Source organism: Apteryx mantelli, chromosome 2, assembly GCF_036417845.1.
Source record: "Apteryx mantelli isolate bAptMan1 chromosome 2, bAptMan1.hap1, whole genome shotgun sequence".
NCBI lineage: Eukaryota > Metazoa > Chordata > Aves > Apterygiformes > Apterygidae > Apteryx > Apteryx mantelli.
Genome location: NC_089979.1, coordinates 79,931,584 through 79,954,877, shown reverse-complemented (window position 1 = coordinate 79,954,877; position 23,294 = coordinate 79,931,584).

Below are 23,294 nucleotides of genomic sequence, written 5' to 3'. Positions count from 1 at the left end.
GCCACCAAAGTCTCCCTGCTGACATCTAGCAGAGCCAAGGGTGTGAATCATGCAGGCAGTTTCTGAGCTGGTAGCAGCAGCCTGTTATCCCCTGGGAGCACCTCAGATACCTCTGGGTCTTCAGTCGCACATAATCACTAAATGTTGCCACGAGGCCAGAATGAGAGAAACCTCATTTAGAATGATTTGGCTGCAATTTACTGCATATAAATATCCCTGTCCACTTTCTAAGCTTAAGGAAAGTAGACTAGCATTGGTGTTCTCTGCAGAAAATAATGGACAGATAATAATTTGATTAGATAGAAGTGCTGTAATAAAGATGTCATGATAGGATACAAACACAGAGCCTTTATTTTCCCTTTGACGCTCTGTTTTCATTCGCCCTTGCTCTTTTTGCTCTTTACAGATTGCACAAAATGGTAATAGTAACACTTATTGGTAAACTATTTTGAGGATTAACAGTGCTGAGTATTGCCCTCATTTAAAAAAGGGATAGGCCAGGATATGTCAGCTATGATACAGCACAGTAATTGTGCCAAAGACACCTTTAAACTCCCTTGGCTTTAGTCTGCATTATGTTCCTAATCTCAGAAATGCAGTGCAGGGACTTTGGAGTCATCCAGTGTCTATTTCCTGTAATACCATTGCTCAATGCAAAAACAACCATATCAAAACAGAAATCCCTTTACTGGAATAATTCCCTACTGGAATAATTAGCCTTTCTTTTAGATAAATATATTAAATGTCCTTAAAACTATTCTCTTTCCTAAGCTCTTAACCATTTCTCTCACTTTTCTCTTTTGATTTTCTTGCTAAGGTAAGGTTGACATCAAAAACCTTTCACTTATAAAGCCTAAACAGAAGTGCCCCATAGGCTGTCTTGATAAAGCTGCTGGGTCGCTGTTTTGGTCAGCTGACTTATTCCAAGAAGTGAAAGCCTCATAAATCTTGGGTGACATAACCACCACCTTGCAGCATCTGATGGTCATGGGTTGGACGCCAGTTAATTGTCTTTGTGCTTCACCATCAGTAATTGTGGAGTAAGATAATGGATTTATTTAAAGAAAAATAAAGCAAAAGATTCCCAAATTAAAACTTTTAAATTCTGTTGCTGTTGGATTGCAAAGGCAGCAACATTCCCTGAGACGAATAACAGAAGACAGTATAACAAATTAATACAAATGAAGTCATTCCTGAGTGACTCCATCTGCTTTGGAAATGAGGCTCGGACTTTCCAAAATGTGGCCATGATCCAGATAATTAGGCCCGACTCCAAATGAAGCCACACAGGTAACTTATAGCTTCATTAACTCCCCTCCAGAAGGTAGGCATCCAAAAACTAAACTTAATAGAACAGCATATGATCCATTGACAATCTGTTTGATATTAAAAAATGAACTTTATTTTCACTACGTTACATGAGTATTAGGCCAATAACGTATTCAATGCAAATTGTGAGGGACTGGATATGTTCTTGTATCTTGCATTACATGTCAGTCACTATATCCAGAGAACGGAGATCATAATTTTTTGTTTACAAAGTTTAATCAAAATACATTAATAATCTAGAAACCCAAGCAAGGCACATAAGGTGTCTGCAAGTGTCTTTCCTCTATAATCAACAGGAGGATTATTAGGTAATAACAAATGTTATTCATCTTCATAATGGCTAAATGACAGCCTGCTTAAAAATAACAAATGACTACTCTTCATTGACTATTACAGGGTGAATATGACCTTCACGTACTTTAACCAAACAAGTCCTCTTTTCAAAGACTTCCCCAGTTCTTCAATTGATAATGATGAGCTGCTTTATCTTTGCTGAGAAAAAAAGAGCTGGTTATACCATTTAGCTTAGGCTAGGAGGCATTTTATAAAGCACTCTCTGTCAGAAAAGATGCTGAGATATAATACTGATTTTTTCATCAATAATAAATTAATGCATAATTAAAGTGGTTAGTGAGGTGCATAATGAACTCCTGTGAGTTGTTTCCCCTTAATGTTTATCAGTCTTATGTGTGATTTTTTTCCTGTTGACAGGGTGGTGCTTTAACGCAGCAGAACTGGAGAAAATTGGGCTGAAAGAAACCTCAAAAAGCTCTCTTGTACATCTGTGCTTCCCAAGATAAAACAAGCAATGTCTCAGCCATCCCTGAAAGAAGCCCCTCTGACTTCTTCTTGAAAACCTCCAGTGTTGACAATTACTCCCCCAGAAAAATCAATTCCAATCCTTACTGCTGGAAATATTTTCATAACATCTAACTTGAATCTCCTTTGTTGCCATTTAAGCCCATGTGTCTTGCAGAGTAATCCATGAAGTTTTCAAACTGAAGTTCTTCTGCATGTTTAATCTTACCTTTTAACCCAGTTTCTTTCATTCTGGAAAGACTAAAGGATAGGGAACAACTTATGTACATCAATAGTCAGACTGATGAGGATGGGCACCTAAGTGTTGTCTAATACAGTAAAAAGTCATTTTTCCTAGCAGAGTTTTTGTATTGTTTTGTTTTTTGTTTTGTTTTGGTTTTTTTGGCCTTTATGTGGTTTTGACAACCCAAGCTGCTCTGATCCCTGCAAATGACAGTTAATGGAAGTTCTGTCCTTTTACAAATAACGACAGCCAGTATGGTACCTGTGCCTCTTGCCAGGGTGCTGTAGTTTTACCTTCTAGTTAACAATTAGGGCAGTCATCGGTGAACATTATCTATAGTAACTACCATGCTTGCTTCTGCGATTTGAAAGATGTTGCTGTATTTGCCAAGTCACAGCCATCTTCAACTCATTTACCATACAATTTACACCCACAGGATCTGAGATGAAGTGGAATTAATGGCTTTCTCCTGTTGCTTGTTTCTCTCATAGTAAGATGAGTGGTACAAACAAAACATTATATGCCAGAAGTCCCCAAAGCAAAGAAAAAGCGATACAAAGTTGGTGGAGATCATTTTACTGGTCTTATGCAAACATTTGTAGTGAAAAGTGTTGTGCATTAGAAGGAACCTTTTAATCATGCCCCATAAAAAGCAAGTCAATATTGAAACAAGTGCAAAATTGACTTTGCTTAGTCTCATATTAATTGCAGCAGAGCACAATGCTCTGCGTTAAGATTTTTGTTGTTCATTTCAAGGGGAAGCAGTGGTCCAGATCATTCCAACTTCAGTCTGGTTTCATCCAGTATCTGACATTTCCTGCAAATCAGTGTGTGATTATTTATCAGTGACTTTTCTTTATCCAGGCACAAAATGAAAGCATTGATTTTCTTCTTTTTAACACGCTTATTGAATTATCTTCATAAGTTAGCTAACAGTTGAATAAATACTGTTGCAAACAAAAGTAAATTATATCTTTTTAATTTAACGGGCTACAAGTATGCCAAAAGAAAACCTGTGTTAGGCATGTGCGTGCACATGCCTGCACACACACACAGAGTGTTTATGCTGTAAATATATGCATTATAAATTTATTCTGACCATCTTCACTTTTTGATAGATAAGAAATAAAATTTAATCTAAGACTATGCATTAGATGTTGTTAGTAACTTTCTGAGTGCCTGGTTCAAGTTAACTAGGCATGGTAAAGGCAGGCAGATGGTTTAATGTTCTCAGACAATGTTTGGTCAAAAGCTAACTACTATTTGTTGTAAAAGGAACATAAAAGTAGCAATTGTACCTTCAGCCTTAAAAAGATGATATATTAAAGTTACCAGCATCACCTCCTAGAATAACAGCATTTTTCTGTTTGTGCCAAATTTGAGAAAATCAGATGACTGAGGAAGAGCAAGGTGAAGGGAAGTGTTATCGGGAAAGATTTTCCCTTATGGGGTTTCTTCTTCCAACTCACCCTCTTTCTCAGCAATATTTGCCACCAAACTAGTTATGAGAGTATTCTATGTTTTCTGTAGTTCTTGCTTGTGTCCTCATTTTATGCCCATTTGTCTCCTATGTGAAATTATGGAATTATCGATGTGTTTTTAATGTGAAAGCTCTGCCTTTCTCGTTAAAATGGTGAATTACAAAGCGGCAGGTAATATTGAACAGGAGGCTGTTTTCCTAACCTTTCTCCAAAGCAGAATTTCAGTCATTTGTTAAATAAACTGATAACACTGTAAAATTAATGCTGATGACCTCCCTGCGTATTTTTTATTGCATGCAAGATGACTGTAGGACAAAGACTGCAGCAACATTAGCAGCTACAGGGTCACAAGCTGATTTCATTTTATTAAAGACTTGCAGAACAGACCTCACTCACTGGCTTATGCAGAGGGCTACCATGTTTTAAAAAGCCATAGCTTTTTAAAAAGCCATAGCCATAGCCACTAGCAAGTGGCCAGCCGAGGCCAGTCCGTTCCCCTGTATTTGCTTGTTGTAAGGCCAGCGACTCTCCGGCGTGCCACGGGCTCTGTCTCAAGTGACTCGCTGAAAGTTGCTGACAAGGTAACCTGATACAGTTTTGATCAGCAACAAGAATTGACTATTAATGATGGAAAAAGCAAATGAAACACCCCAACATTACTATAGATGGCTGAAACATGGTTTGTGTGTTTGGGCACCTGTGAAATGGTTTCCCTGTGGCTTTTCCGAGCAGGATGCAGGCACGTGCCAGACTGACCGTGTGACCTTGCCTCCCACAATGTGCCTGCCCAGGAAGACAGAGGGGCCAGGCAGCTCTGGGGATGCTCGGGAGGCTTGTCTTCCCCCGCGAGCCTCCCAGGGAGACAGATGGCACGCAGGGGAGATGGGTGGCATGCACTGATGCTGAGAGGCAGCCAGCAGGAGCCGGGGGGAACGAGGACAGGCTCTGTCTCGCTGTGATTCCAGCTCACTCCAGTCTGTTTCTGCTTCGCTCAGGGCTCGTGACAGTCACCCTCGAGCCCTCAGCAGACAAATCATTCTGCTCACTGACAATCCCCTCCCGTTTCCAGGCCCAACATGTTTTTCTGGTGCTCTGTGGCCAGTTAGGGAGTGAGCAGTTTTCTCTCTGGAGATGGCTGCCTTTTGGGGGAAGAATGCTGTCTGTGTTGTGATCTGAAATCGATGCATATAAAGCCTGCTGAGGCACTAGGAAGTGAGGAAATGCACTATATAAGTCCATCAGCTATCAATATTATGCTTATTGCTCAATAGTTTAATTTTCAAAGAAAGTTGTGTGCAGATGGTTCCCTTTAGTAACTGGGCAATTGTTTAAAACAGAAGGATCCAGTTGTGAGAGGCTTGGACTTCTCCGAGTTTAGCTAATACCCTCAGGACTTTTTGTAAAGCATAGAGAGGTAGGTAGGGAGGTATTTGGTCCTTTATTTTAGGAACTGAGATTCATCCAAGGTTTTGTATGAGATAAAGGTGCCCTTGCATATCTTAAGGCGGAAGGGTTAGACTGTTTTCTGTGGCTAGATGGCTAGATGGGAAATAATATTTGGAACTGGTAAAAAAGAAAACATAGCTGCAAGAACAACCAAGTTACAAAAACTTGAACAAAGTTTGACGAGTAACTTCTGTATGCAAAGCTATATGTTTACTGTAATAATGCAAAAGTCATCAGTTGTGGTTCATAACAGGAGTATTTTCAATGAGCATAGAAAGCTGATAAAAAGATTCCTAGTCCCGTCGAATCGTATCTTGTTGGTTATAGGTAGTCTTTATACAACCCTTTGGGAACACGTCCAAAGTGGGTCCTAAAGAAGCATGTCTGTGTATTGCTTTCCTTTAGTCAATGTCTACAAAAGCCACAGATTTTATCCCCAGAGATGTCTGACATTTTAAAAAAGGAAGAATGCACAAGTCCTTACCAATACCAGAGCACATCGTATAAATTGTAAGAGTCAGGATTTTGTTTATTAGCAACCTTCCTAGAGCTAATCAGCCCAAGATAACTGTATTATGTAGAACCCATTTAAAGGCAGATCTATTGAAAGGTGTTTTTAAAAAATGAGCAAAAAAGTATTACAATAGATTTCCGATATGCCTTCATTATTACTGTACCTTTTGAAGTAGATTTTTAAATGGGCTTCAATTATGCTGGCACAGTGAATTGCAGGAGCAAATGATAGAACTGAAATGTCTGATTCGTCAACACAATTCTTGTTTGCATCCACAAATCAGATAGATATCTACTATCCTTATTTATGCCTACCATTTAAAGGCCATTTGGAAAATGAGGCCCATCTGCAAGTTTTCTTTCTGTTTACTTGTGTTAAAGTCTTCCATAGACTTTCAAGAGGAAAGAAATAAAATCTAACAATCTATGATAAAATCATCCTCAAGATGAAAGAGGAAAGTTAGAACTTATTGTTATATTAGCCCATTCTGACTAGCAGCACAAAATGTCCCACAGATCTTTCAAAAACTTCCAGACAGGCAGAACTGGGGGATTTGTCTGAAGATGGGAAGAATCAAAAAAAAAAAAAAATAGAATCAGTTGGTCTGTCTGTTACCTATGAATTATCTAAGAAGAGATTATTCACAATGCAGATTGTCTATGCTCTAAGCTCTATGACCCCAAGCTGTCTCAACACAGGCCAAGTCTGGAAGCAGAATTAGGCAGACTATGTGGGCTAACTGGCTTAAGTCATTGCTAGTCTAAAGACCTCTGTGCTTCACAGCAGCAACATCACTACGCTTTCTTGTTTCTCTTGTTCCTTCACCATATACCTCTGAAACCTCACTTACATATGCGTTGTTCAGGATTTTGCTTTATACAAGTTATCAAACTCCCATTTTCCCTTCCCAATTAGCCTGGATAGTCAAGTGTTAGCTGTACTCCTTCAGGGAAAAGCCATCAGATGCTGGACCTTATTTGGGGAAATTAGGGAACATTTTCTCCAGAACAAAGATGAAACACTCTACCATAACATCTGTATGAAACACCTTGCTGGTTTAGTCTGGAAAATAAAACCTATAGTACTGAATCATGGTCACCTTTAGTTTACTTAGATCTGTCAGCAAAATGGTAACTGTGGGTGGGTTGTACTTAAGACCAAGTACACATAAGCAATGTCGCCTCAATTTGCTTTGTCCTTCTCTTCCAGGGAAACAGTGTCATTGGTGCCCTTTCTCCCTCCTTCCCTCACCATGGCAGTCAGTATGTTCCAATTTTGTGATCCAAACTTGGCACTCCCCTATGAGCCTCTCTCATGTCTCCTGCCCCAAACCTGGGTTCTCTACCCAACAGGTGGGAAATGCAGCACTAGAAATGCTAGACTGGATCTTGCTGAATGCAGCCTGTTTAGCTATGTGCATGTCATGACTATGGAAGAGTCCTCAGAGGTTCCTCAGGGCTATCGGCAAGAACCGGGAGCGTGAATCTCTCCATAAGTATGGCAAGGTCATACATCTGGGCCATCCCTCACCTTTCAAAATGGGGCTTGGGCAAAAGGCTTCATCTGATTTCTTCCTCCCAGCCATATTCAAAAAACCTCCATGAACCTCATGACATAGTGAATAAGGCATGATTTAGAATCTCAGACCTGTTTAACCTGTCTGTAAAATATCTGGTTGTTGTTGTTGTTGTTTTCCTGGACTGTGACCCTGCAGACCCTAATAAGATGCAATAGTTAGATATACAGTCCGTGGAAGTTCTCCTCAGCTCAGATGAAGCAATGACCTTTGATTCTTAGAGCAGAAGTTCAGTTTTTTTCTAATGGCTGTGAAGCCCTTTCTATCCAGCAATGAGAAGACTCCTGATGAGATAGGACAGGTGGCCAAAGAGGATGTGAGGAGGAAGCCTGTGACTGTGTAAAATTCCAGGAAAGCCAATGAGGCAGCTAGCAGGTGCAAAGGTTAGCACATAAAAAGCCAATGTTTGTGACAACATGCTCATCTGTATGAATGCAGATTTGCACAGAGTTCCAAAATGGACCCAAAAGGGAGATAGCATTGTTCTCTGGTATCGTTTAGAAGTTATATAGTAAGGAGAAGATCTCTGCACCATATCTGATCTCCTGTTAAATCATCATGTGTCACAAAATTTTTCCTCCTGTCTAGTCATTGGTATTATCACACAAACTCAAGCCAAGACTTAACTAAACCATTTGTGTAAGAAAAATTCATCCTAGGGAACCCTGCCTGAGATTTTAGAACATCTCACCTGGTTCTGTGGTATTTCTCATTAAAAATTAAGAATCTGGCTATTCAGGTAGTTTGCTTAAAATAATTACTTATAAATACAACATTATGAAAATCAGTAATGGGCTGGAAAAAAGGCAAAGCTAATTAAATTAAATTGCAGTGCTTTTTTTCTCAGAGTACTTGTTTAATTTTAAATGAGTTATTTAAAAATAACTATGGACAACAAACCAGTAAAAAAAATAGTTCAGATGAACTGAAAATTAAAAGATAAATGAGACTTAAATATTCATAGACTTTTTCCTCTCAATTTTAGAGCTGGTCAGGAAGTTTTTACTGCAACATTTCCTGTCAGAAAATGGTATTTCATCAGAACAAAACAATCTCTGCAGGAATATGTCAATTATGACAAAATTGGGGGAAGGGGGGTAGCAGAAAATGAATCCTTTTAGTGGTATCAAAACATTCTACTTTGAAGTGTTTCTGAACATTATCAGCATGGTGTTTCTTTTAATTATAATAATTTTATAGTCTCTTTTAAAAGGGAAGATTGGAATACAACATTTGAGCACTATAAAATGGGTCTTTCCAGCTTGTCCAAGAGCTTTTTTTAAATTTTATTTTATTTCACTTCCTTTGTCTTCAAAATTACATTTTGGAGAATTATGTTATAATTTAAGACAGAAATGTCGCAGCTCATAATTCTTAAAGGAATGAAGCTCCAGATTTCACAGGACTTTACTTAACACGTATTCAAATTTCTTGCCCCATTATTTGCTTTAGATGGGTTGAGACTTGTCTCTGGACGTTATATAAGGAAGACCAAAGGTGTTTATAAATTTTCCTTTGAAAGGTACATGTTTTATTCAATAGCATATTCAAATGTTTTCATTTAAGAAGTTTCCCCCCTCCCTTTCTCACTATCCCTCATTCCTGCACCATCCCACCCTCATCTGTCCCTCGTAATCTAAACAAGAACACAGAGGTAATTTTTTCAAATGTGCTTTTTTTAAGTAGTGCTTTTAAATCTATATCATTTTGATGATTATGCTTGTAATGTAATCCCAGGAATGTTTGCCAGTGTGACTGGAAAAGGCAGAGACCTGTAGCAGTGTGTAGGTGGGAGCAAAAGCCTTGGGAAAGGAAAAGGAAAAGAGAGAACTCCTTCTGCCAGCCTCAGTACTAAAGAAAATGTGTTGCAGACGTCTACAGTGGTACAGATCTGTCTACAAGGAGGTAGCATCTAGTGAACTCATCTTTACTTATTTAATCCAACTTGATTAAAACAAGGTAATCTCATTCAGTAGAGACAGACTTTGATGGAGTCATTCCTGCCGTAGTGATTTATCTTTGCACTGAATGTAAGGATGAAATTCCTTAAATTCTCTTGACTTTAGTTCAAGCTTCCAGTATTTCTAAGACATGTGTGTACACTGTTTACACATAAAATACACTCCTATACTACATATGGCATCAATATCATGGTTAAAAATAGTCACGCTGTCTCATTTTATAGATGATTGAATAGATACCTAAGCGGGTAGGGATTTGGCATGAAAACTTTCATCTCAAAGATCAAGGGTTCAAATGTATTCCAAATCACTACTAACTGAGAGTTATTACCTTTGGGTGGCCTATGTAAAATGAATGGTGGTTCTAGCCTAATTTCTAGTTGACAGATGTGGGTGCCATCAAAAAAATCTCATCATTACATTTGGCATTCTTCACATAAGCCTCCACATAGAAGCCAAAGACAGACTGGACACAGAAGTGGAATTAATCTCTTTTGAAAGGACTATAGTTGGTCCTTCCAAAACAGAGATAAAAGAGATTATTCGGGCAGTGCGAGGAACACGGCAGTGTTAGCGCTTGCAGTTTGCTCCTTCTTGTGAATAAAGAGAAGGCAGAATTTTCATATGTCTTCAATCCAGTATCTTTTCTTAAGCCCCAAATTCACTTTTGCAGGGGGAAGAAATAAGAAGCTTGTTTGTGCTACCAAGTTAAGACTGTGTCAGCATTTCTATTATAAACCCCACTAGGCCATAAAAATTTAATCTGGGCTAAAAGTTGGCATAGAGGTTCTCAGCCTTGAAGTATATTTTAAACCACATCAAAAAATATGTTAGGCCACTTATAAGTTAAAATACTCAAGGCTATATAACAATAATAAAAAAATCCTTTCATCTAAGTGTGGAATGCAAAGAGGAAATCAACTGTCAAATATTCTATGGTTTAAAAAAATATTCCTGTGTCTGTGCATCAAATGAGGAAGCTTTGACAAGTCTTTCTGATTAAGTCTGAGGATACTTAAGAGGTTCTTCTTGCTTGAACTGTTGGGAATATGCTATCAGCAGGTCCTGAAGACAGACCACAGAGAGCCTTAAAAAATGTGAGTGATAACATTTTGAAATCACTGCAGAACTTTACTTCCACGAAGGAAAAATATGTAGATTTGGCTTACTCCCAATGGGAAGATGAGCTGCACAGTTTTGTTCAGTTTGAAGGCGTTAAATTTGCCTGGTGGGAAGACCAGTTAAAAGAGAATTACAGCAGTTTAAGCATGAAAAATAAGAGCATGCTGCACATCAGCATTCTCAGTTTTCAAGCAGATATTGTGAGCCTTAATTCTTGCTGTATTTTTCAACTGAAAAAAGAAAGATAACCAATGATTTTAAGAAAAAAGTAACTCATTTTATTTGTGCATTAAAAAAGGGACAATATTTTTGTACATTTAGATGCTCCCTTCATCCTTCAAGTGATCATGAGCCTAAAAAGGGTTAGATCTTGGCACTGAAAAATCAGACAAATACTTTTAAATAGGATATAAAGGGCTGGATCCTAAGCCCACTAGGACCATCTTTAATCTCTGGGCCCTGTCATGCTTCTCATTTTCTGTGGTATGTCGCTGCTGTGCATTGACTCCAGAAGAATGAGACCTGGTGTGAACCACTCGAGGAAGAAAACGCAGCTATGCAGAAAGCTGCTGCGTTCTCTAAACAGGGCCCAGCCTAGACAACTGGGAAAGCAGAAACCTGGAGCATGATGCGAAGTGCATCTTATCTGCAATTTAGGTGTTGCCTAGAGCAAATGGGCATCAGGCAAAAAACAGTTTTGAGCAATCTGCCCCAGGGAAAAAAAAAATCCCACCAAAAGCATTGAACTGTCTGAATATTCCTCAGCTGTCCATATTAAAAATGTTTCTGTTTTGTATGTGTTTAAAGAGAAAAAAGCCTAAACAAGATACTTCAGGGAACAATGACACATTTACAGGAAATGTACTGAATTAGCTAATATATTTTCTCCCTCTCTAAATTCTGCACAGCTAAACTATAGATAAAAATAACAATCCAGGAATATCGGATGTTGACAAAAGAGTCAGTATGAGCATTCCATTTGCAGTTTCCAGAGATCATATGATCTTGAATAATAATTGACATTTCAAAATAAAAGATTTAACTGAATGTCTTTAGTTGATCAAAAGTCCTTAAATGAGCTACCTAAGTAGTCAGTAAAAAGAAGAAGGGCACTTCATCTTGATTTAGCTTCCAACTCAAGCGCTACTTCTCAAGGCCTCTTTCTTCGTGATTATAAAGTGAAATGTATACAAGTGTGTTTGTATATAGAATGAGCCAAGTCAAATGCAACTTTCCTAGTTTATAAGAGCTGGGGGTCTGGCCAATTACATAAAAATGGGTTAGTTTGGAAGAGGGAAACAACATTGGTTAGCTCCCTAAGCAGACAAAAGGTTTATGAAAGATAACCAGCTTTTTTGAATCACATAATTAAGCCATATGTATACATCCACATGTATACTTGAATTACATATGTGTGTACATTATATACAAATATTTTATATGCAGGTGAAACATTCTGAATCTCACAGCAGCAAATGGCCCCACTGTGCTCCAAACCTTGTTGGCTGTAGTCAACCATGGAAGAAAAAGCTGCTTATTGTGTCAAATTACCTATGGGAATCTGATATGTTTCTTGGGAGGGGATTCTTGTTTTTTATAAAATTCAAGGATTTACTAAAGGTCAGTGTTCTGGTTTTGCACTGTCCTGACGCTCACAGAGCTAATGGGATGTCTCTCTCTCCTCTCCAATTGTTCTGCTATATCGTAAAGGTGAGAGGAGGTTCCATATGCCAGATTCTTGCTTTCCTAAGACATCAGGCATAACAATAAATTATACTGCAATTGAGTGTTAGTCCTCTCTACTGAGGGGAATGCAGAGCTCTTTGAAATTGTCTCCATCTCATCTGTTTTCAAAAAGCTTTTTTCAAAAATTTGTTGGTTTTTTTTTTTCCAAAAAGTTACCTCTGATACATTGCCTAGCCTAACTGAAGGAAGCAATATGCTTTCTAAGATAAGAGACCCCATGTAGTCACTGTGATTTATAGCTTTTTCCTTGGGAAAGATCTGACTGTTCCTGAGAAACTGAAAAAACACTTGTCCCCCCACCCTCAGTAACTCCATCACATAATGAAGTTTTTTATAAAGGGTTGATGCAGCAAGTTATTTCACTCTGTCACTGAGGGTTAACTTGTTTCTGGTCACATTTGCTCAATAGAGGAGAATTCTAGGAAAAAAAAAAAAAAAAAAGCAATCTATGCTCTGGATTGCTCACAGGCCCAGATCCATCTCGCTTCTCTGAGATACCTGCAGGAGGAACCTTGTCTCCATACACTCTCTCCTATAGCCTATGGAGGGGGGAGAGAATGAGAGGCAGTTCCAGAGAACAATTCTGATTATCCTTGCCTTCCCCATTAGGAAGAAGTGTAAAGAGATGAAGTTCCTCTTGAAGTTGTTTCAGTGAAGCAGGATGAATCCAGTGAGCCTGAACCAGGAACTCATAAACTCTTGCTGGTATAACGAGCAACCTAAATAGCACAGGATAAAGCCGAACATCTGGAAGCTGTTTGAGCACCAAGTGGGCTCTGAGAACCCCGTGGTACCAGAAGTAAAAGGAATACAAAATAAAGGTTGTGCTGAGTGGAAGAGGAAGGAGCAAAAAGTGAGAGTTTTTAGACTGTCTGGAATTGTTGGAAGCAAGGGGAAGAAAGTGAGCCGGCATTTGATTCTGTATCTGCAAACAGCATCCACAGGTACATTAAAAAGGGAGACATTCAGAAGGTAACTGGTTCTGACAGTGGCTAGTCCGTAGGCACAACATTTTTTCCTGATGAAAACAAGGATGCCTGGATAGTTAGGAACAGATGCCAGAGTCTCTGGGGATTTACATATATACAAAGCGACAGTTAAGGCAAAACAAAACCCCTGACTGATGTGAGTTGGGGCCCCTAGGGCCACCACCACTTCACAAGAAGAAACCTTGCCTCTCCAAGTCAGGAGACACGGGCTGGGAATTGCCATGGTATCACAAGCGGTAGTGGTTATCTGCAGTTTTCTGAAGTTGTCAGCCCAGACAGGAGTGTCACCTTCTCAGAGTCTCAGACAGGAGAAACATCGGGGCTGCCTGGGGTCAGCCGACTTTCTGTAGGGGGCTCAGCCGGGCAGTGAGCTTGGCGGGCTGAGACAGCGGGGACATCCAGGACATGGAAGGAAGAGTGATACCATGAGACTTACTGCCTCCTTAGGCAAGCAGTGCTGAGGTTGAAGGGAAAGTCTGCAAGCTTGAGCAGCCATGTAGCCCATTACTTGCACCTCTGGAGTAGCTATAGGTGTTAGTCTGGCTACAGTTATAAATACCTGGGCATTATGATGGTAAGCTGTGTTGTTGGAAGGGAAGGAAAGCCGGGATGTGCTCAGCTCCCAAGACACAGAGCTTACACAGAGCACTAGGGCACTTTGGAAGCTATGCAAAGCTGTTGGGTACTGGCCACGGTCCCAAGCAACTGCTCTCTCAAAAACCTTAAATGCTGAATGATTGCTGACTGTCGCACACTGCTGCAAGGTGCCGGACCAGAGTGCCCCCTCCACCTCTGCAGAGCAGGGAGGAAGCACACTGTGCAGCACTCAGATGTTGAAGGGGCTGCACAGGAGGTTCAGGGGATGGAGAGGAGAAAAGAAGAGCAGACTATAAACACATGCATGAGGAGATCCCAGACCACATAAAATCTGCTGTTTGGGGACTGAAAGAAAAAGATGTGCAACTATACCTAACCATTAGACTTTAAAGATACTGAATGTTAACCAGGAGTCAAAAGAGATGGGTTGCCTTGCATCGGAAGAGATAGAGGCATTTACAAATGTCAAAGGCCAAGGATCAGGACTTCAGTCAAGTAGGAGCTACCCAACAAGGCATACCATTTTAGATACCAACTCTCACCTATTTTCCCCAGGGTCACCTTTAAGTCACAGAATGGTGCAGAAAAAGATGAGAAAGCTGCTCTGGGTTCTCAAAGTTAATTTGTCAGTGGTTTTGCTTGGTTTCCTGTCACTTTTTTGTTTGTTTGTTTTATTTAATGTAACTCACCAGCTGGTTTTTACAAATAACTTAGCGCCCTGTGCGGAGGGTCATGACAGGGTTAAGCTGGAAGGAACTGTTACCAGCTCGGGCAAGGAGTTTCAACAGGAGCCTCAAACATACCCAAGGACACCGGTGCAGCTGGGAATGATACATCCTGAGAAAGTACAGATAAACTAGCAGAAGCCAGTGGGAACCAAGGTTAAGAGCAGGACAGCTTTTCTAAGCAAGTAGCAAGGTACAAGACATGATCGCTGCATGCGTGATCAGTGTAATGATTGGCTACCTGTGACATAATCTGCATGATGACTGGCTTAGCAAAGTGTATCTATCTGTGAAACGACTAAAGCAGCTAACTTCTTAGTATAAATATGCTCGGAAACACACAATAAATGTCTCAAGATGCACCACTTCTTGAGTCCGTGCCATCATTCACTACACCCCTGATGTCCTGAAAAGGTGCTGAAAAGGTCAGGATGAAGACCTCCATGTCTGTGAAGTGATCAGACAAAATTAACAATGGGGAAGAGATGGAACAAAAGTGCAAATTCAGTGAAATGGAAGATCAAGAATATGACATTTTCAGTGAGTAGCAAATCAGCTCAACATAGTGAGATTCAGTCAGGAAAGGAGTAATTGAAAGTTTTGGCACTTAGGCTGTGAGGTTACAAAGTAAGGGTCTGAGCCACCAACAACACTGGCAGCATGGATGTCTATGAGAAGCCTCTCCTTTTTAGTATATCTGGGTAACTGCAGTTACTATAGTTGTGTTCTTTTTGACAGAAAGTGCAGATCAGATACTGTTCTCAGCCAAGATGTTATACACTGGAAGTAACTATATCCGCTTGCAAGAGCTAATCTGGAGTTAGCTCCAGCATAGCTGACAGCAGTGTGTTGCACTGGTTTTTCCACATTGCAGGCGTAGTAGGAGCATCTACATGCTGTAAGCCAGAAGGTCAGCACAAGGTCACAAATGTGGACTTTGGGGCAATCAATTCTAGTTAGTGTTATTCTGCTTTGTGGTGGCTTTAGCTCGAAGAATTAGGTGGCATTGCCATTAGCACTGCTTGAGGGGGCGAACACTCCAATTCTGGTGTCGTGAGAGATATTATGTAGATTCCTCCTCCTCTTATCCCCATCATGGCTATGTTCAGCCACACAATATCTCACTCCTGGAATATGGTAGTGTCTAGCAGTGCTTTATGTGATACAACTGGTACTTGTTTTTATAGCTCTTTTTCTTCCTTTCTATCACTGGAGAGTGAGGAACCTGTATATGGTTGCTTTATTTTGTGTCTGTTTTGCTATATCTTTGTATTAGGTGGGTTAAAGAAGTATGTCACTCCAGAAAGCCTTGAAACTTGTGGACCTTGAAGCTACACCTTGTAGCTTGGTGTGCTTACACGATGTGCTTGATGTAGCTTAGACCTGGCAAGAATTTATTCCTTGGCTTATGATCCAAAGGCTGCTGATGTCAATGTAAAGTGTTCCGTCAGGCCTTCGTGTTGCTCTTTACATTAATGCAACAAGAGAGTCCTTCAGAAAAACTGGACTTGAGAGTCCCAAACTGTAGGTGCTTTGTAGAGGTCTAAGTACAAATATGAGGAAGCTAATACAAGCCAGAGTTAGGCATTTGGGTAATAATATGTTGTCAGATGAAATTGGATGCAGAGGATACAATTCGTCCAACACACATGCTCTGCTGGACTCTAGATAAATGAATCTTAGAAACTTTTGTGTCACTGTGGCCAACTCAGTGAAAACATCTGCTGGGTGAAAAACCTCAGCCAAAAAATAAGCACACAAGATAAAAAAGCATAAAAATAAATCTGACCGCATTAAGAAAGTTCAAGAGAATACACCTGAAAATGCTTTACAGCTATTACAGATATTGGTAGCATGCCTTCACCTTCAGTATTATCTCTGGTTCTGGTGATCTCCACCTCAGAAGTGATCTGACCAAGTATGTCAGTTCCAATGTTCCTTTAAAAGTGGTATGTTTTATTACATCTATTAAACTTTATTTATGCCTGAGTCCCCAGAAACCTCAGTTATCCTCTGCTGATGAAGTTTTATGCCAGTCAACAGCCAGTCTCTAACAGAAATAACTGGCAATGGGAATTTCTCCTTTATTTTTACAATGTCTGCCCCATGCATTGAGCTTTAAATCTCATCTTTACTCAGAACACTGTTTGAATAACTGTTTGTGCTCCAGGGAATGATTAAGAGCAGTTTTATTTTCTCCTCCTTTTGTGCTACATATTTGAAAAGTTTTATTTCCTGCAGTCTATCAGCCAAATTCCAAATGCTTCACAAACTGGAAGATTTCAGGTAGCTCTCACCTATTCAGAAGTTTAAGTTAGTATATCTCATTTAGACAGAGAGTCACAGTCTGTCCTTACTCACAGCCTATGAAGCTGACATAAACAGTGTTATGTCCTGATTTCTCTCTTCCTCATGAAACAGTTTGGCCTTGACTAGATCTGCCCTCTCTAAGCATAAGCTGTGAGGTGTGCTCTGCCTTGCTTTGCACAGTCCCAGTTTCCCCATCATCCACACTATTTTGCCACAACTCCCTTCCTGCCTTTCCTTCCAAAAGGTACACATCAGAATACCAGAGATTAGCGTAGACACAGCCATGTGCAACCTGTCCTAAAATTTTCATGGGACACTTTCTTTGCCAGTGGAGAACTGGTCATTTGTTTTCAGCATTAAACTGATCACTAAGGCCCTATAATAGGAATTATTTGAATCTAGTAAGTTTTCTTTTGATTTTCTATGTGGAAACACAATTCGTCTCTAAGATGCTTCTACGTGTTTTAGACTGGATCAGGAGTGAGATTTTTAAATGAATTTCCCAGTTGTCACCCTGCTCTGCTCTGTTTCATATATGTCTTGAAAGCATGCTAACTTTTGGATGAAACAACTGAAAGATACACTCTGGGAGTATATGTAATATGCTCCAACCACTAATGTGCATTCAGTTCATAGGACCAGGCCAGACCTAGTCCAAAATAAACTCTTGCCAAAAATGTGTGTAGTGTTGATATCAGATCCTCTGTATCAGTTGTTTCGCTCTGCAGATCCACTCCTATTGTGCAGCACTATTTGCTAATGTAGACATAGCTCATACTGTGGAAGGGACAGAGCTCAGAAGAAGATGCCAGAAGAGAGTTAAAAAACATAGTAAGACCATGCTGGTGGGCACTGCACCTTAAATAACATTTGTTCATCCATGGACAACTGTTAGATTCATAGGACCCTTGAAACTGGGAGCTACATTTCTTGGTCACTTGCTTGCTCCTAGCTCTGTGACCCTCAGGACACCATGTATAAATGAGACTTGAAGCGTAAGGATCTCTGCTCCTCTGTGCTGCTGGACAGGTGAAAGAATGTATAGAGAGCTGGTTACTCAGCTTATTTACCAAGAACTGCAAATGAGCAGAAACTTCAGGAGTGAAGGAATACATTACTCATTCCTTTACAGAGATGAGAGAAGTCAGTAGAGAAAGAGTTTGCTCTATATCAACTTCTTTCTGCATTTCTGCTGGTGACACTGTTGGAGCCACCACAGCTACAAACAAAATCAGTATTGGCTGGGGAATTGAGCCAAACTGAGAGCAAAGGAAAGACTTCTATTCTCCAAGCAAGACTAACTTCCTGGTTGCCTGGCTGTTTCCCATTGAAAGATCTTGAAAAGCTGGGAGCTCTGTTCAGTGTAAGATGGCCAAGGGCAACTCACACATAGAATACTAGAGAGGATGAAAGCAGAGTTTAGTGAAGTCTCTTCCTGCCTATTCATGCAATAAAACAGAAATCATCAGAGACGTGTTAACTGCAGGAGCCACAAAGGAAAACTAGATAATACTTCCCAAGGGAGGAGGGTGTACCGCATTACCTACTGTCACCTACCGTGAATAGCATTTAGTGCATGGGAATTGGGATCTGATACAGTAAATTATCCTGCTGTATATGCACACCAGCACACAAGAAACAAGGCAGTGGACTACAGGCAGAATTACTGTGGGGGGTGAGATTCACTCATCATTCAGGCAGATATAACAATACCCAATTTTTCTGCCTTGAGGGCTCCCTTCTCCTTGTGGTTTTCTCAGTCTTGTAAGCAGATTTGGTATTTGTGAGTAGGGAAGTATTCCATTGTTGGGAAACACTAAGTAACGTTTGTTAGTTTTGACTAGGAAAAATAGTAATACCAAATAAAAGCATTTTGATAAATTTTTGAAAACTTCACATTTCTCTTAGGTATGTAAAAGCAAAAAAGACCTTTTGCTATGTCTATTGAGGATGAGATCCTACAAACTGCTGTTTAACTGCAAATTGATCTCTATGAAAGAATGCTACGATAAAAGGAGAGGATCAGTGGTGCTTCCTAGACTCTCTAGTTTGCAAACATTTTTGCAAGTGTGGAAGGAAAAAGGCTGAAATATATACTGGTATGATTTGCTTTTGATTGTCATGACGAAAGGAAAAAAAAACTTTTTCAGTTCCCACGTCAAAGAAGCTTCTCATTAGTGTTGTTGTGTTGGAGTTTAGATGAAGTAGTAATTTCATGTTACAGCTATTTTCTTCACCTTCATATTCCTTGTGTCCTGTAGACTCGTTGATAATATTTACCTGCCTAGCAGGATTCAATTTGCTTGCTTTAGTACCCTTAATACACTTTATTATTATTGCAACAAAAACAGCCATTGCCACACCATTAAGACTCCTGATGGCCATAAATTGACATCTCAGGTCAGTGAAGTAACACTGTTCAGGAAAGCAGTTAAATCTGTGGTTAGGCTATGTTAAGTCCTGAGTGATTTGAGCACGAATGAACATGAGAAATGAAGAGGACCCCTTCTCCCATGAAGCGGATCTGTCACTTTTGAACTGAAACACAGTTTTGATGACCATACCATACTGTCTGTGGCTGGGGAAGTTTAAATGCATGAAGGACATTTTTATCTGGTTCATCCAGTCTGACACCTTTTGTCAAAACAGAACTCACACTCAGGAGTCTTTATTATTATTATTATTATTATTATTATTATTGTTATTGTTATTATTGTTATTATTATTAATGAAGCTGAAGTGAAAATTTGAAAATTGCATAGGATGAAGATGAGCTTGAGGAAAGTCTAGAGAATGTATTTAAGAGGTTAAAGACTTCCAGCCCATGCAAGCCTCTAAATGCTGCTAGCATCCTCTGCCCAGTCCGAAGAAAAATATGAAGGCAAAATCAAGCTGCTTTCAGCCTCCATCCCCATGTCTGCCTCTCTGTTTGCCTCCTTCAGAGCTAAACTCAAGCAGAAAGAGAAGGCCAATATCATGACGACGGTAGGTAAATCCATCCATTGGTCATATGTTCTCTCTGGGGTGGAGCTCCGGCAAAATCTGCAGTGTGATTTGCTGGATTTCCTCTTTTCCTTCTCAGAATTGCCTGTCCACAGTCTCATTCCTTTCCCTTGCTCATCAGCAGCACCTAGCCTGCAGACTGACAGGCAAACAGTGCTAGTAGTGCTAGAGGTGCTAAATGGGTGCTAAGAAAGAAACACTGAAGTTTCTAGCATCTGTCTAGCACCCAGATCTTTCCTGAGGAACAGTTTTATTTTATGTAGGTTTCAGGTAACAAAACAGGGAGACAACATGTGAAAACAGATTGAATTATTCTGGTCTGGGAAAATATTTCTTGTCTGATTTAAGATAAAGAGAAAAATCTGTGGTCTATTCATGTCATACAGCAGCCCAACACTCAGAATAAATGTTAACACATCAGTTAGCATGTCTGCTTGCCAGTCTGAAGTCCTTAATCTTCGGTCTGTATGGTTCTCTGAATGACCCTCTCTGCTTCTTAATACCTTCTCCTGACTCCTAATACCAGGATTTACCTTGAGTAATTCTGTTTGAATTACAGCCAACATTCCATAATCTGAGTTTCTGATATGCTTCATATACAATTATTGCCAGACTGGTACATTAAGTCTGTGTTTGTGTACCTTTGCTTTAAAAAAAATAAAAGAAGATTCTTACCTGAAAATTCACAAATTGTGCAAGCTGGTCCATGATCTCCAAAGAAAATTAAAAGAAAAAAAAATAGATAATATACCCTCACTAGTCTGTGAAAGATACTGCTGAATTTGTCAACATGGGATAAAGCCTTGGGGTAGTAGCTGAATCCTGAGCTAAGCTTGGATGACCAGCTAGCGCCTGCACACAACTTATTTCAGTTTTAGATTTCAGTGAAATTCTGATCCTTTCTCCTGAGTAGGTATCTGGTTCCAGTGATCCATACCAGGTGTTTACCAGTTCCCATCTGGGTTACCATAGTTCCCTGCATCAAAAGCAATGCATCAGCTCCAGTGGGCACAAAATTCAGCTTTCTGCTGCCTCCAGAGTCTGATCGCATCTGGAAATTTTGCAAAATCTCCTTGCTAAATAAAGTTTTTTTCTGTTAGAACCACCATGGCAAGGATTGTAGGACATCCTCTGGGAACTTCATCATCGTTAATCTAATTTACAGGACTGATATTGAAAGAGTCCCAGTTATCTGAACAGCAATCCAAACCCCTAAAGCCAATATTTAATATCTACAGGCTAGAGTAAGGATACATGGATTTGAGAAGAGTATTGACCCTTTTGAATTTGGAGTCATCAGCATACTATAGCATCCAGTTCTGTCACCCTTTCTCCTGTTAAAAAGTGCCTTAGGATATGAATGATTTTACCTTGCTCTTCATGTTACTGAAGGAAAACAGTTGCATCCATCTAGGTGTCACTTACACCGTAGCACCAACTGGGAAAATGTATTCAAGCAACTTTAGGACAGGACCTATAGTGGAGCAATCAGGCTATGATCAGACAGCATAAAAAGATGCCAGCTCTCTGCTAGATGCTGCTGCACCATAGCGGGGAACATTTTGACGTCCAAATCTCAGTTGCATTAGTCAGACACGTGTCCTATTCTCTGCTGGAGGCTATTAGATTTGTAGTGGGGAAGGCAGGGAACGAAACCTGCGCTGTGCCTCAGCCATCACTAGTCACACTCCTGCATTATTAGCACAAGTCAACAAGGAAAGCAGATTTGTATTAACATGATGGAGTGTGACATGGGACAGCTGAGATACGAGGGCACTTTTGCTGCCCCTTGCAGTCTGCTGTCCTCTGCTGTCTCTTGGGTAGCAAGAGCCCTGACAACAAATGCAGAGAAAGCTGTGAAAAGCAAACTGTTACAGTTCTGAACAACTATAAAACTAGCTGTTTTTTTCTTTTCTCTGTGGAATAAGCAAGATTAGGGACTATAACTTTCCACAGTGCAGCAATTTACAAATAATTTTATTTCTTAGAAATACATAATGCATAGAATAGAAGGAATTTACATTTTATACTGTCATCTTTTGTGTATATATGCCTACTGTCTACTGCCTATTTTTACTGGCTATCTTCTTCATCATGGCTGTTGCTCATAGCATATAACCTTTGCATTTTGATTGTGCGTCCAGGGCAATGGGACTCATATATGTATAATATGGAACCACTCTAAAAATGCGTGGTAAGTCTAGTGAATCTGGACAATTTCAGAGTTACTGTACATGCAAAGATCAATTCAACAGTGCTGGAACAATACAGCTCCCCCCACCCACTGTGCTACCATTTCTAGAATTACACATGCTGACAAGGAAATATGAACATAAATGCTGTGAAAGCAAAAATGAAGGGGCTGTGGGACCTGTACCATCTGAACAAATATAAGATTCCCCAAGTTTCAAATGAAATGGAGTGACATGGTCTTGTAAATACTACCATCAGGAAGAGAGAGAAAGATATTAGGATGCTTGTAGGTCATTGTTAATTAAAAAAGTATCTGATTATCATTAGCATAAATTGTCACTGAAGGAAATGGGCCCTTCATTGAAGGAGAGAAACTGGCTGAGTTAGCTTAAATTGTCTGAAGTACATGTACCATGTGATGGAACCAGTGAAGAAATTGAAAGCAAATTATAAATCTGCATACAGGTATCTAATTCAGCAAACAGTTAAGCTGATGTTGAACTTCAGAGTTTTGTTGAATTGCAATAGTCCTGGTATGGTCAAGGGTTGAGCTAAGGCTGCAGGAGCAGCAAATTCACTATAGCTGAAAATGACATTCCTTACACTTTCAAAAGCAAAGAAAATCAGAAAGAACAATGTCAAAAGTCAGAAACTCTTGATATTTAAACATACATCTCAAGAAAATAAAATCCTAGCACCTAGCTTAATTTATATCCCTCCACTTGCCAGACAGCCCAGTGCCAAACACTATTATAATCTGATTTAGTAATTCTTTCCTACAGATAATTCTCACTAGTAACAATTTGACTTGGAGGTATTTGGTCTTCCTCTTGCTCCAGAAGTCACTCTGCTTTTCTTTTGTATTGCCAGTGGCTATACCAAGAATAGCCCTGTGACTGACGCAGCCTCCAAAGCACCTGGAAAATAATATCATCTGTTTGAAACTCTGCACTTTTGGAGAACTTTAAAAATAAAATGTCTTTGTTTTCACAAAGGGGAAATCATGCCTAACCAATCTGATAGCCTTCTATGATGGAATGACTGGCTGGGTAGATGAGGGGAGAGCAGTGGATGTTGTCTACCTAGACTTCAGCAAGGCTTTTGACACTGTCTCCCATAGCATCCTCATAGACAAGCTCAGGAAGTGTGGGTTAGATGAGTGGACAGTGAGGTGGATTGAGACCTGGCTGAATGGCAGAGCTCAGAGAGTTGTGATCAGTGGTACAGAGTCTAGTTGGAGGCCTGTAGCTAGCGGTGTCC